Genomic DNA, 13,029 nt, shown 5'->3' on the forward strand with positions numbered 1-13,029 from the left:
TTATAAATTTTATAGTCATAGATACCTCTCATTGATTCTATTTCCCTAGAGAACCCTAACTAATACACAAATGATTATACTATCACTTGAATAATGTTCATCCACATGAAGGCAGACTCAAAATAGTTTGTTTTTCCATGTCTCTGAATATCCTCACCCTGCCCCTATAAAGGAAACCTGACACAGTATTGTGAGAATGGTTTTAAATCATACAGACCAAAGAAACAATTAGGGGTAATTCTTTATCTTACATTGTCTTATATATTGGGGTGAGTGGGTGCTATGGTAAATTATTATAAATTGGTAGGTATTGGGATAATTGGAAATATTTGAATATGCAGTCTTTATTAGAAAACAGTAATGAATATAGATGCAAAAGTCCTCAACAAAATACTCACAAATAGAATCCAGCTGCATATCAAAAGATTTTTACACCATGACCAAGTGGGGTTTATTCAAGGTATGCAAGGCTGGCTTAACACAAGAAAATCAATTAATGTAATACACCACATCAATCAAAGCAAAAGAACCACATGATCATCTCAATCGATGCAGAAAATGCATTTAACACAATTCAACATCCTTTCTTGATGAAAACACTTCAAAGGATAGGAATAGAAGGGAACTTTCTCAATATGATAAAGGCAATATATGAAAAACCCACAGCTGACATCATACTCAATGGGGAAAGACTGAAAGATTTCCCTCCAAGATCAGGAACAAGGCAGGGATACCCACTGTCACCATTGTTATTCAACATTGTGCTGGAAGTTCTAGCTAGAGCAATTAGGCAACAAAAAGAAATAAAAGGCATCCAAGTTGGAGAGGAAGTAAAAGTGTCTCTGTTTGTAGATGACATGATTCTATATGTAGAAAATCCAGAAAAACCTACAGCAGAGCTACTAGAACTAATAGCCTGCAAAGTGGCAGGCTACAAGATCAACAACAAAAATCTGTAGTGTTCTTTTACAGAAGTAATGTGCAACAAGAGAAGGAAATAAAAAATTCCATTTACAATATGAACAAAAAGAATCATGTATTTAGGAATAAACTTAACTAAGTCCAAAAAAGACCTATATAAAGAAAGCTATAAGAAACTGATAAAAGAAATCAATCAGGACCTAAAAATGGAAGAATGTACCATGTTCACGGATTGGAAAACTAAATATAACTAAGATGTCAATGCTACCTAAACTGATTTATAGATTCAATGCAATACCAATTAAAATCCCAACAACTTACTTTGCAGAAATAGAAAAACCAATAAACAAATTTATTTGGAAGGGCAAGGTGCCCCGAATAGACAAAAATATCTTGAGAAGAAGGAGCAAAGTGGGAGGTCTCACACTACCTGACTTTGAAGCATATTACAAAGCTACAGTTCTCAAAACCTCATGGTACTGGCATAAGAACAGAGATACTGAACAATGGAATCAAATTGAGTGTTCAGAAATGATCTTTGACCAGGCAGTTGAGCCAAAGTAACCAGGTAAGAGCAGCCTCTTCAAAAATGGAGTTTTGAGAACTGAATATCTATTTCCAAAAAATGAAAAAGGACTCCTACCTCATACCTTATGCAAAAATTAACTCCAAGTGGATCAAAGACCTAAACATAAATGCTAATACCATAAGACTCTTAGAAGAAAATGTAGGGCAATAGCTTAAAGATTTTGTGAAAGGAGGTGGTTTCCTAGACTTTACACCCAAAGTGTGAGCAACCAAAGAACAAATAGACAAATGGGATCTCCTCAAAATCAAACACTTTTGTACACCAAAGGGTTTTGTTAAGAAAGTAAAAGGCAGCCTGCACAATGGGAGACAATATTTGGAAACCACATATCAGATAAGGGTTTAATATCCCGAATGTATTAAGCAATCCTACAACTCAACAACAGAAAGACAAACAACGCAATTTTAAAAAAGGGCAAAAACATGGACAGACACTTTTCTGAAGAGGAAATATAAATGGTCAAACACATGAAAAAATGCTTAACTTCACTGGTTATTAGGAAATGCAAATCAAAACCACAATGAGATATCATCTCATACCTCCCAGCATGGCCATTATCCAAAAATCAGAAAATTACAAGTGCTGGAGAGGATGTGGAGAAAGAGGCACACTTATGCATTGCTGGTGGGAATGTAGAATGGTGCGGCCACTCTGGAAGACAGTGTGGAGGTTCCTCAGGAAGCTAAGTATAGATCTGCCATATGACCCAGCTATTCCATTGCTAGGTATATACTCAAAGGAACTGAAAGTTAAGACACAAGTGGACATTTGTAAACCAGTGCTTACTGTGGCACTATTCATGATTGCTAAGAGATGGAAGCAGCCCAAATGTCCATCAATGGACAAGCAGATAGACAATCTGTGGTATATACACGTGATGGAATATTATGCATTTGTAAGACAGAGCAAAGACATGGAACATGTAATAACGTGGATGAACCTTGAGGACATTATGTTGAGTGAAGTTAGCCAGAAACAAAGGACAAATACATTATGGTATCTCTAATATGAACTAACATTAGTGAGCAAACTTTGAGAGTTAAAAGCTGATAACACAGGCTACCAGGAGATAGAAAGAGGGTAGAGATCAGGCATTTGGTGCTGAAGGACTACAGAATGTTCAGCAGGATTGATTGTATAGAATCATTAATAGATAGCATAATACTGTGTGATGGTAGCACCATATTCTAAGTACACTACAAAAGAGATGTCTGCGATTAAGGCTGAAAGAGGTGGGATAGGGGAACATATGACACCAGAGGTAAAGATAGATGATAAAGACTGGGACTGTATAACTTGGCAAAAACTGGAGTGGCCAATGACTGTTACTAAATGTACAAATATAAAAATGTTTTTGCATGTGGGAGAGCAAATGAATGTCAACCATGCAGAGTGTTGAAAAAAGGGATGGTATTTTGGAAAAAAAACATAATCAAAGCAAACTGGAGCCTATGGTCAACAGTAACATTGTAATATACTTCCATTAAATGTAACAAAGGCAATATACCAATGATAAGTATGTATGAGAGGGGGATATAGGGGAGGGATGTGGGATTTTTGTTAGTGATGTTATTTTCTGTCCTTACTATTGTATTGTATGACATGTTATTTTTCTTTTTATTGTCTTTTTTATTATTCACTAAAAAAAAAACAAACTTTTTTTTAGTAATCAATATGTTTAAGTGCTGATTGTGGTGATAAATGTACAACTTTATGATGATACCATGAATGACTGACTGTATACTGTGGATAAATTTATGGTATGTGAACATAACTCTATAAAATTGTAGGAAATAGATATATAGGAGTAAAAGTGTCGGAGAAAACATGGATAGAGGGATGTACCTATCTACTGTTGATGAGCAGGCGGAAAGGTTTAGCCTTTCTGAAGGTCAGTGTGGTGGTTCCACAAAAAGCTAAGTATGTTGGGGCCATAACATCTTGCAACCTCATTAAGAGGTATGTCACTGGAAGATCTGAGAGCAGAGACATGAATGGACATTTGCACATTAGCATTAATGGAGGCAGTATTCATTATTTGCAATGGGTGGAGGTGGCCTAAGGGTACACAAACTGAGGATCAGAATGGTGAACTGTGGCTCATGCATTCAATGGAATATTGAGCAACTACAAGAAGGAGTGAAGCTGTGAGACATGCAAGGAGGTGAATGGATCCTGTACACAGCATTTGAGTGAAATACACCAGAAATAAAGGCAAACACTATAATGCCTCACCAATCTGGAGTAACTATAAAGTGTAAACTCAGAATTGAATCTTAGAACACAGTGTAAGAGGGGAACCATTATTGTAATGGTCCCTAGATTGCAAGCTCTTACAGCAGTCTAATCTATTCTTGAATTGTAATGGCTATCTCCAAACTTTGAGATGCTGATTCCTTAGTGTGTAACCTGATTGGTCTCTGCAACAATGAGTATCTCTGTGACACCTGAAACTTAGAGCTGGAGCTCGGCAGATATGAATGTTAGTATTAGTGCATATAGCAACTGTTAAAAAAAAATAAAAACTGTAAAAGCCCAGACTTCAATTCGTGATATGAATGAAGCAGAGCTGTTAAGATTAGGGCAAACTGGGCCAAAGGGTAATGTTCAAAACTGAATGTGTTTTAAAACTTCAACTTCCATGTGAGACCAAGGGAAGAGATGCCTTTTTGGTGAAGGAGCTATGTTTTTTAAACAGTATAACTACACAGTCGGTTTGCTCAAATACCACAATTACATGGAACTTTGAATAGGAAGTGATATATGGAAGGTTAGTACAAGTTAGAGTGAAATAATGACACATCCCAAAGTAATTTGGGCAGAGAATAAAAATATATTTACAGGGACCCCCGAGGAGCTGGGGAAAAGTGCAGAAGTGTTGGACTTCCTCACCTGGACTGATGCTGATGTTGTCACAAACATTAGGACTGGTGGTTGATGTGCTGAGCCCTCTGTCATGGGGCTTGCCCTTACGAAGCTTGTTACTGCAAAGGAGAGGCTAAACTTGCATGTAATTGTGCCTAAGGGTCTTCCCCTGAATACCTCTTTGTTGCTCAGATGTGGCCCTCTCTCTCTCTAACTGAGCCACCTCAGCAGGTGAACTCACTGCCCTCCCCCCCTATGTGGGACCCGACTCCAGGGGTGTAAATCTCCCTGGCGACACAGGATATGACTTCTGGGGTTGAATCTAGACCCAGCATTGTGAGATTGAGAATATCTTCTTGACCAAAAGGGGGATGCAAAATGAGACAAAATAGTTTCAGTGGCTGAGAGATTTCAAATGGAGTCGAGAGGTCACTCTGGCGGACATTCTTATGCACTGTATAGACAACACCTCTTAGGTTTTAATGTAGTGGAATAGCTAGATGAAAATACCTGAAACTATCAAACTCCAACCTGGGAGTTTGGACTCCTGAAGATGATTGTGTAACAATGTAGATTACAAGGGGTGACAGTGTGATTGTGAAACCATGTGGATCACACTCCCTTTATCTAGCATATGGATGGATGAGTAGAAAAATGGAGACAAAAACTAATGAAAATATGGTGGGATGGGGAGGATGATTTGGATGTTCCTTTTTATTTTGCATTCTTATTTTGACTCTTTCTGATGTAAGGAAAATGTTCAGAAATAGTTTGTGGTGATGAATGCATAACTACGTAATTGTATGTTGAACAGTTGATTTACACCATGGATGATTGTATGGTATGTGAATATATTTCAATAAAATTGAGTTTAATTAAAAAAATAGATTGGGGTGATGAATGCACAACTATACAGTGGAACTGTGAACATTTGACTGTACACCATGGATAACTGTATGGTATGTGGATATAACTCAATAAAACTGAATTTAAAAAAAAAATGAATAGTATGTGCTTAGACTTACACCTATAATGAAAATTAACTAATATAGTACTGTTTCTCTATATTCTGGCTAAAGATATTTAGACTTTTGAACAATTCTAGGTCTATGATATTAATAAGAGCCTCAGCACAAATTCCAATTCTTACTCTCTTATAAAAGACCCAGTGCTATTTAAATTTCATATTCAAATTCCACATTTCCATAACTGGAGAACAATAGTGTCTAAGCTCTTCATGAAGAGTAAGCAGTCAGAAGATTTTATGTTCCCTTCTGAGTTTAGCTCCTAATGTATTCTTTCAAAAGATGAGAATCTTTCTGCCAATATTCAAATAGTGATGTGCCCTTTGTCAAATGAATATTCTCTCTGGCAGGTGATTGTTAATTGCTGATATTCTTATATAAAATCACCAGAGGACCATTGTAAAAAAGTGATTTTAGGATGTATGCTTAGAATACTGTTAAGTTCTGAATGTCTAAAGAATAAAAATGTAAAAAGCTAGAATCCAATAGGTGAATTTTATCTCCAAGCTATTAAGAAAATAAGTAATTCCCTCAGGGACAGATGCAGACTCACTGTATACTCGCAAAGGAAAGGAACTATGACAGAAAATGAGAGAGTGGGTAACCACAAGAGAAGTTGATGGGAGATTGAAACCAGCACTTTAGGGAAAGACACAAGAAAAACATAGGAACATATGCTTTGACAGTGGTTCTTGCTCCTTTGCATTACAGAACTTCTTTGCTACTGGTAATGGGTTCACTCACTGGAAAGCTTTTCCTCCTCTTCCTGTCTAAACCATTTCTTCATCTAGGAAATGAGGATAATAATTTTTGAATGCAATTTTATTGACATATATTCACATAACTGTTAATCATCAAAAATGTACAATCATTCACATTATCATCATATAGTTGTGCATTCATCACCATAATAAATATTTGAACATTTTCTTTACTCCCCCACAAAATAATAAAAATTAAAAAGGACACCCAAAACACCCCTTAACCCTATTATTTATTTATCTTTTGTCTTTATATATCTGTCCATACACTGGTAAAGGAATGTCAGTCACAGGGTTTTCACAATTACATAGCCACACTATATAAGCTACATAGTTATATGATCATTTTCAAGAATCAAGGATACTGGATTATAGTTCAACAGTCTCAGGTATTTCCTTCTAGCTATTCTAATACACAAAAAACTAAACTAAAAAGAGAAATCTATATAATGCATAAGAATAACCTCCAGGATGACCTCTCAATCTTTTTGAAATCTCTTAGCCACTGAAATCTCATTTTGTTTCATTTCTCTTCTCCCTTGGTCCAAGAAGGCCTTCTCAATTTCATGATGTCAGGGCCAGGTTCATCCGGAGTCATGTCCCACTTTTCCAGGGAGACTTACGCCCCTGGGAGTCATGTCCCAAGTAAGGGTAGAGGGCAGTGAGTTACCTGCAGAGTTGGCTTAGAGAAAGGTCACATCTGGGCAACCAAGTGGTTCTCTGGGGGTGACTCTTAGGCATAATTATAAGCAGGTTTAGCTTCTCCTTGGCAGGATAAGTTTCATAAGGGCAAGCCCTATGATCAAAGGCTTGGTCTATTAAATTGGTAATCCCAATGCCTGTGAGAATATCAGGAATTCCCCATGTGGGGAAGTTTAATATTTCCATATTTTCCCCCAGTTCTTCAAAGGGAGGTTTTGCAATACTTTTTTTATTCTCTGCCCAATTACTCTGGGATCTATCAGGGTATCACACCAACCTGTACAAACCAAGATTTCACTCCCTGTTCAAGGTTCCAAGTAATAATGGTGATTGAATAACTGACCATACAGGTTAAATCAGTGTGCTTCAGAAAATACAAATTTTGCACCAAATAAACTCCCCTTCTTTGGTCTCACATAGAAGTTGAAAAATTTAAGACAACAGTCAACATGGACCTTTTACGCTTTAGTCTGATTTGCTTTAGTCCTAACCAGCTCAGCTTCATTCATAGCTCTAATTAAAGTCCGAACTCTTTTTCAGCTTTTTATAAACCGTTGCTCTATGGGGGGGGTAAAGCTGATTTTCATTGCTGTAGAACTGTAGTTCTGAGTCTTCAAGTGTCACACAGATAGCCGAAGTTCCAAGGAATGACCAGGTTACACACAAAGCGTCTAAGAATTTAGAAATATCCACAACTCAGGAGTAGATGTTACTCCTGTAAGAGCTTTACAATATAGGAATCTTTACATAAGCCTTCCCTGATAATCTGTGCTCTTGAATTCAATTCTTAGAGTTTGCACATTATATTTAGTCCATATTATTAAGATGTTATATTTGCCTTTTTTGTTTCTGGCTTATTTCACTCAACATACTGTTCATCAAGGTCCAGTCCCCCTAGTTGCATGCCTCACACTTCATTCCTTCTTGTAGTCACTCAGTATTCCATTGTATGTATATGCCACACAGTTTGTCCTTCTGTTCATCAGTCAATGTACCCTTAGGCCACCTCCATCCATTGCATAATCCTGAGTACTGCCACAACAAATACCAGTGCAAATGTCCATACATGTCCCTGCTTTCAGTTCTTCCAATTATATACCTAACAGTAGTGTTGCAGGATCATATGATTCCTATATTTAGCATTCAAAGGTAGCCTATGCAATGGGAGACAGTAATACTTTATAGTGTGGTCCATGGTTTAACTTAGGGTCACAATTTGTGTAGTAGAGTTCCTTGGATATTTAAAAAATTTTATTGTTATCTTATATGCAATCTAATATTTCCCCTTTTAATCATATTCAGATATATATTTCAGTGCTGCTAATTATATTCACAATGTTATGCTACTTTCACCACCATCTATTAACAAAACCATTTACATCATTCCAAAAAGGAACCCTGCACATTTTAAGCCTTAACTTCCCATTCCTTATCCCCACCCTGTCCCCTGGGTAACCTCCCTTATACATAACACATTGCTTTTCTCTTGAAGCTTTCAGAATTCTCTCCCTGTCCTTTGCATTCAATAGTGTGATAATATATGATGAAGTATATTTTTCTTCATGTTTATTCTGTTTGGCTTCTTGGATTAGTACATTCATGTCCTTTGCTAAGTTTGGGAAGTTCTCTGCCATTATTTCTTTGACTACTCCTTCTGCGCCTTTCTCTCATTCTTTTCATTACTGACACTCTCAAAATGGGTGGATTGTTATATGGTGGGCATAGCAGTCTTTGGTTATTTTTACTTTGCAATATTTCTTTTTTTCTTTCTGCTCCTCAGCCCTGATTCCTTTCAAGTGCCTTGCCTTCAAGTTCACTGATTCTTTCCTCTGCCAGCTACAGTCTGCCCTTGAAACATTCCTTGGCATTTTTTCATTTCATTTTTCTGTTATTGTGGGTCTTCAACTCCAGTAGTTCTGTTTGGTTTCTTTTTAAAATTCCTATCTCCTTACTAAAATTCTTATATTGCTCACTCATTGTTCTCCTCATATACCTTAGTTCTTTCTCTGTATTTTCCTTCATCAATGTGAGCATTTTTAAGATCTATTTTTTTTAAGACTTTGTCTGGTTTGTCCCCATTCTCACCTTTTCGGTTGGTGTTTTCTGATTTTTATCCTCTTGCATCATTTCCTGTTTCTTTGTTTGCCTTATACTTTTTCTTGCACACTGCATATTTTAGTATTTTAAAATGTTAACTCTGGGGTTTATTCTGTGAGATGTCTTGTTTCTTGGTTTTGTAGTCAGCTGGTGATATGACAGAGATTTTCTTGAGCTTCAGCCTTCCTATCAGAAAAGTCTGCCCAAGGCAAATGCAGTGTGCAGGGTTTCCCTGTTTCTTGGCCTCTGTCTTACATGGGCTTTTGTTTATCAGTTGTTTTGGAGTTCCCCTGTTTACAGGAGTTTGGTTGTCCCTTCTGTTTCCCAGGATACAGACTTCCCTCTCCCAGGTGTTTGAAACCTGCAGGCCTTTGCCTCAGACTGTCCTCCTTTATTTTTTTATACAGTTTTTGTTGTCTCAAGCTGCTTGCCTGGAGGGCAAATTCATAGGGGAAGAGCAACAAAAACAGGGTGTGCAGACCAGCCACAAAGTCCCTGGGGAGAGGATCAGGAAGGGGGCCAAGAGCTTCTCCAATAGCTCCCCGAAGCTCAGCTTTCCTGACCTGTCCATCAAATGCAGTCCTTCAGCTAACTGTCCCCCACATCCCTTAGAATCATAGCATCTTTAACTCTCCACCTCCACTGCCACAACCCCTCTCCAGGAAGGGGTCAAACAATGGCTGTCACTGCCTTTGTCCAAGATGGGTTGAAATAATAGTTGCCCTCAGAGCCAGGCCCCAAGTGATCTGAAGTCCCTATTCAAAAACCATTATCAATTATTAGCCTTGCCCACCCCTGTTCTTGGGAAATAGAATTTTTTCATGTTCCGTTCTGTGACCAATATTTTCTAGGGGCTGGATGCCTCAGCAGTCTGCCAAAAGAGTGAAGGATGGGTGCTGGTGGGTGCTGGTAGCTGCAGCAGAGAGAGAGCAACTTACTGTTGTTTGCCATAATCTATCAACCTCTTCCTTCTGCTCTTCCCTTGATGCTGTTCTGTGTTCTTCTGGCTTCCAGAATTTCAAAATAGCTATTTCAGACTTCCTGCCTGTTTAATACTTGTTTTGGTGGAAGGACTGAGTCCTGGAGTTCCCTAATCCACTATCTTCCCACAATTCTGTTTCACTTGTTAAATGTTCTGTAAGTTTGAAATTATTTCAATATAAAGAGCTTAAAAAAAGCAGTTTTTGAAGTATAATTAGCATACAGTAAAATATACGTTTTCAAAGCATAAAATTTGGAAAATTTCACCAAATTTATATCTTAGATGTTACGTGAAAGTTCTGAGGGCAATGAGGCCAGCGAGCCATGAATGCATGAAAACTGGGAAGAAAACAGTATAAATGAGTTTTAAAATCTGTTCTATTTTTATAGACAGCCTCATCTTCTCCAGTCTATCCCATATTTAGATCGTTCTACCTTTTTTTCCCAGCCCATGAAAGTATACTTTAATAAAACCCGGACGATGGAGAATTTCAAATTTAAGGCAACCTCTGCAACGACCCAGAGGGATGGTTGCCATTATTCCCATTTTTCAGAATAGAAAAAAGATGTTCAGAGATTTTTAGAAAACGATACTATAACACACAGTGGGGATGTGGCACCATGTGTCTGACTTCAAAACCTTAAGGTTTAAGGCATGCTATTTCCTGGGGAGGTGCTGATACACTTCTAATCCTGTCCACAGTTCTAGCCTCATCTTCTGCCATTTCTCAACACTATGATACTGTATACAGGGATTCACATAGTGTGATACTACACGACCTTAAACTTCCACCTAAGGGAAGAGCTCCATTTGGGCTAGTGAAGGCTAGTTTCTGCCAACAGGATACTGTTGTTTCTCTCTTCCATGCCTTCGCTCAAACTGGCTCTTCTCCCTGGAATAACCAGCCCTCTTCTCCTCCCCTGTCTATCAACTCAGATACTATGTCTTCTTGAGGAAGTTCCCTCTTGAAGAAAGTATTTCTCTTCTTGGGTCTGGAGTGTCTTCTAGTCATTGTCTAACTATACCATGTGTCTGACATATACAATCTTTGTAGCATATCATGACAGAGAGATCACATCAAATGAAGAGAAATGGGATCTGTTCCTTGGGGCCTTGGGTCACTGGCCTGACTTTAAAAGGCCTAAGAGGAAGCTGAGTCGGTTCTGTAATGGATACTCTGATGCACCACCCAGGGTCTCCTCTTCAGTACTGAAGCAGGCATTCTTCCAGATGCTGAGTGTTGGCAGAGAGCCCCTCTCTCCACAGCACACCACCTTTCTAGGAGGCAGTGACTGGTTGATGCAGGGCTATAAAAGGCCAACCCCTTACTCCAACTCAGGACTACTCTGCTTGGCTATCCCAGCTCCGGAGCCGTCTTGGTATGGGCTGAGGTGGTGGATGTGTCCGAACTGTGGCTCAACTTTTCCTTCTTCCCAAACCTGCCACCCTCTGTCAAATAATGTGAAGAGCATGAACTACAGGGTCAGACTTAGTTGGCCTTGTCATTTATCAATTGTGCTCTTGGTTAAGCCTTATGTGGTACTTCTGTAAAATGAGTATTATAGTAACACCCATATATCAAAGAGTTTGTTATGACAATTAAATGACAGAAGGTATGTAAGGTCCTTTGCACAGTGCCTGGCATAAACAGGAAATGTTCAATAAACATTGATCATTATTCCTTAGACTCCTACCACTGTATATATTTTCTAAATCCAAGAAGGTATATGAGTACTATCTATTATTAAAAGGTGTGGGTATGTGGGTGTGTGTATGTGTGTGTATGGGTCAAACTATTTTAAATCTTGGAAATTTAGAGCAAGAAGGAAATGCAGATATGTCAGCTCAACCCATTTATTTCAGAGAACAGCAACAATAACTATAATTTATGGGAGGCCTTCTATATTTCAAGCACAATAACATGCATCATTTCTTTCAAACCTCACATAACCTTGTAAGTGACATAGACTACTGCCATTTTAAAGAATAAAAAAAGGGTCAGAGGTTAAGTAATAATGTGTTTAAAGTCACAGGTAGCAACTGATGGGGGTGGATGCAAACCCCTAGTGTTCTAGTTTGCTAATGCTGCCGGAATGCAAAACACCAGAAATGGATTGGCTTTTATAAAGGGGGTTTATTTGGTTACACAGTTACAGTCTTAAGGCCATAAAGTGTCCAAGGTAACACATCAGCAATTGGGTACCTTCACTGGAGGATGGCCAATGGTGTCCGGAAAACCTCTGTTAGCTGGGAAGGCACATGGCTGGCATCTGCTCCAAAGTACAGTTTCAAAATGGCTTTCTCCCAGGATGTTCCTCTCTAGGCTGCAGTTCCTCAAAAATGTCACTCTTAGTTGCACTTGGGTTATTTGTCCTCTCTTAGCTTCTCTGGAGCAAGAGTAGGCTTCCAACGGCCATCTTCAAAATGTCTCTCATCTGCAGCTCCTGTGCTTTCTTCAAAGAGTCCCTCTTGGCTGTAGCAAGCTCGCTCCCTCTGTCTGATCTTATATAGTGTGCCAGTAATTTAATTCAGACCCACCCAATGAGCGGGCCAACACCTTTATGGAAATTATCCAATCAGAGTCATCCCACAGTTGGGTGGGGCGCATCTCCATGGAAACACTCAAAGAATTTCAATCTAATTAATACTGATAGGTCTGCCCCACAAGATTGCATTAAAGGATATGGCTTTTTCTGGGGGACATAATACATTCAAACTGGCACACCAAGGCTTCTAATTTCTATGACCATGGACTTTCCAATAAACCACACTGCTTTTTCCATAACCAAAGAGTAATTCCATTCTCCCGTGTAGCCTCCCCTTGAAAATGAGGGACTAACAGTCATTAAGTCAGAAGGCAATCTACTCAAGAACAAAATGGAATGAAGGACAGGCTCAGTACATTCTATGTAACAATACCCTTGTACCTGATAAGACTTTTGGTTTCTTTGTTCTTAGAGAGTTTGGGTTTACAGAACAATCATGCATAAAATAAAGGATTTCCATACACCACCCCACCACCAACACCTTGCATTGGTATGAAACATTAATTACAATCAATACTAGCACTTTTTTAATAATAGCACT

Source organism: Choloepus didactylus, chromosome 3, assembly GCF_015220235.1.
Source record: "Choloepus didactylus isolate mChoDid1 chromosome 3, mChoDid1.pri, whole genome shotgun sequence".
NCBI classification, from domain to species: domain Eukaryota; kingdom Metazoa; phylum Chordata; class Mammalia; order Pilosa; family Megalonychidae; genus Choloepus; species Choloepus didactylus.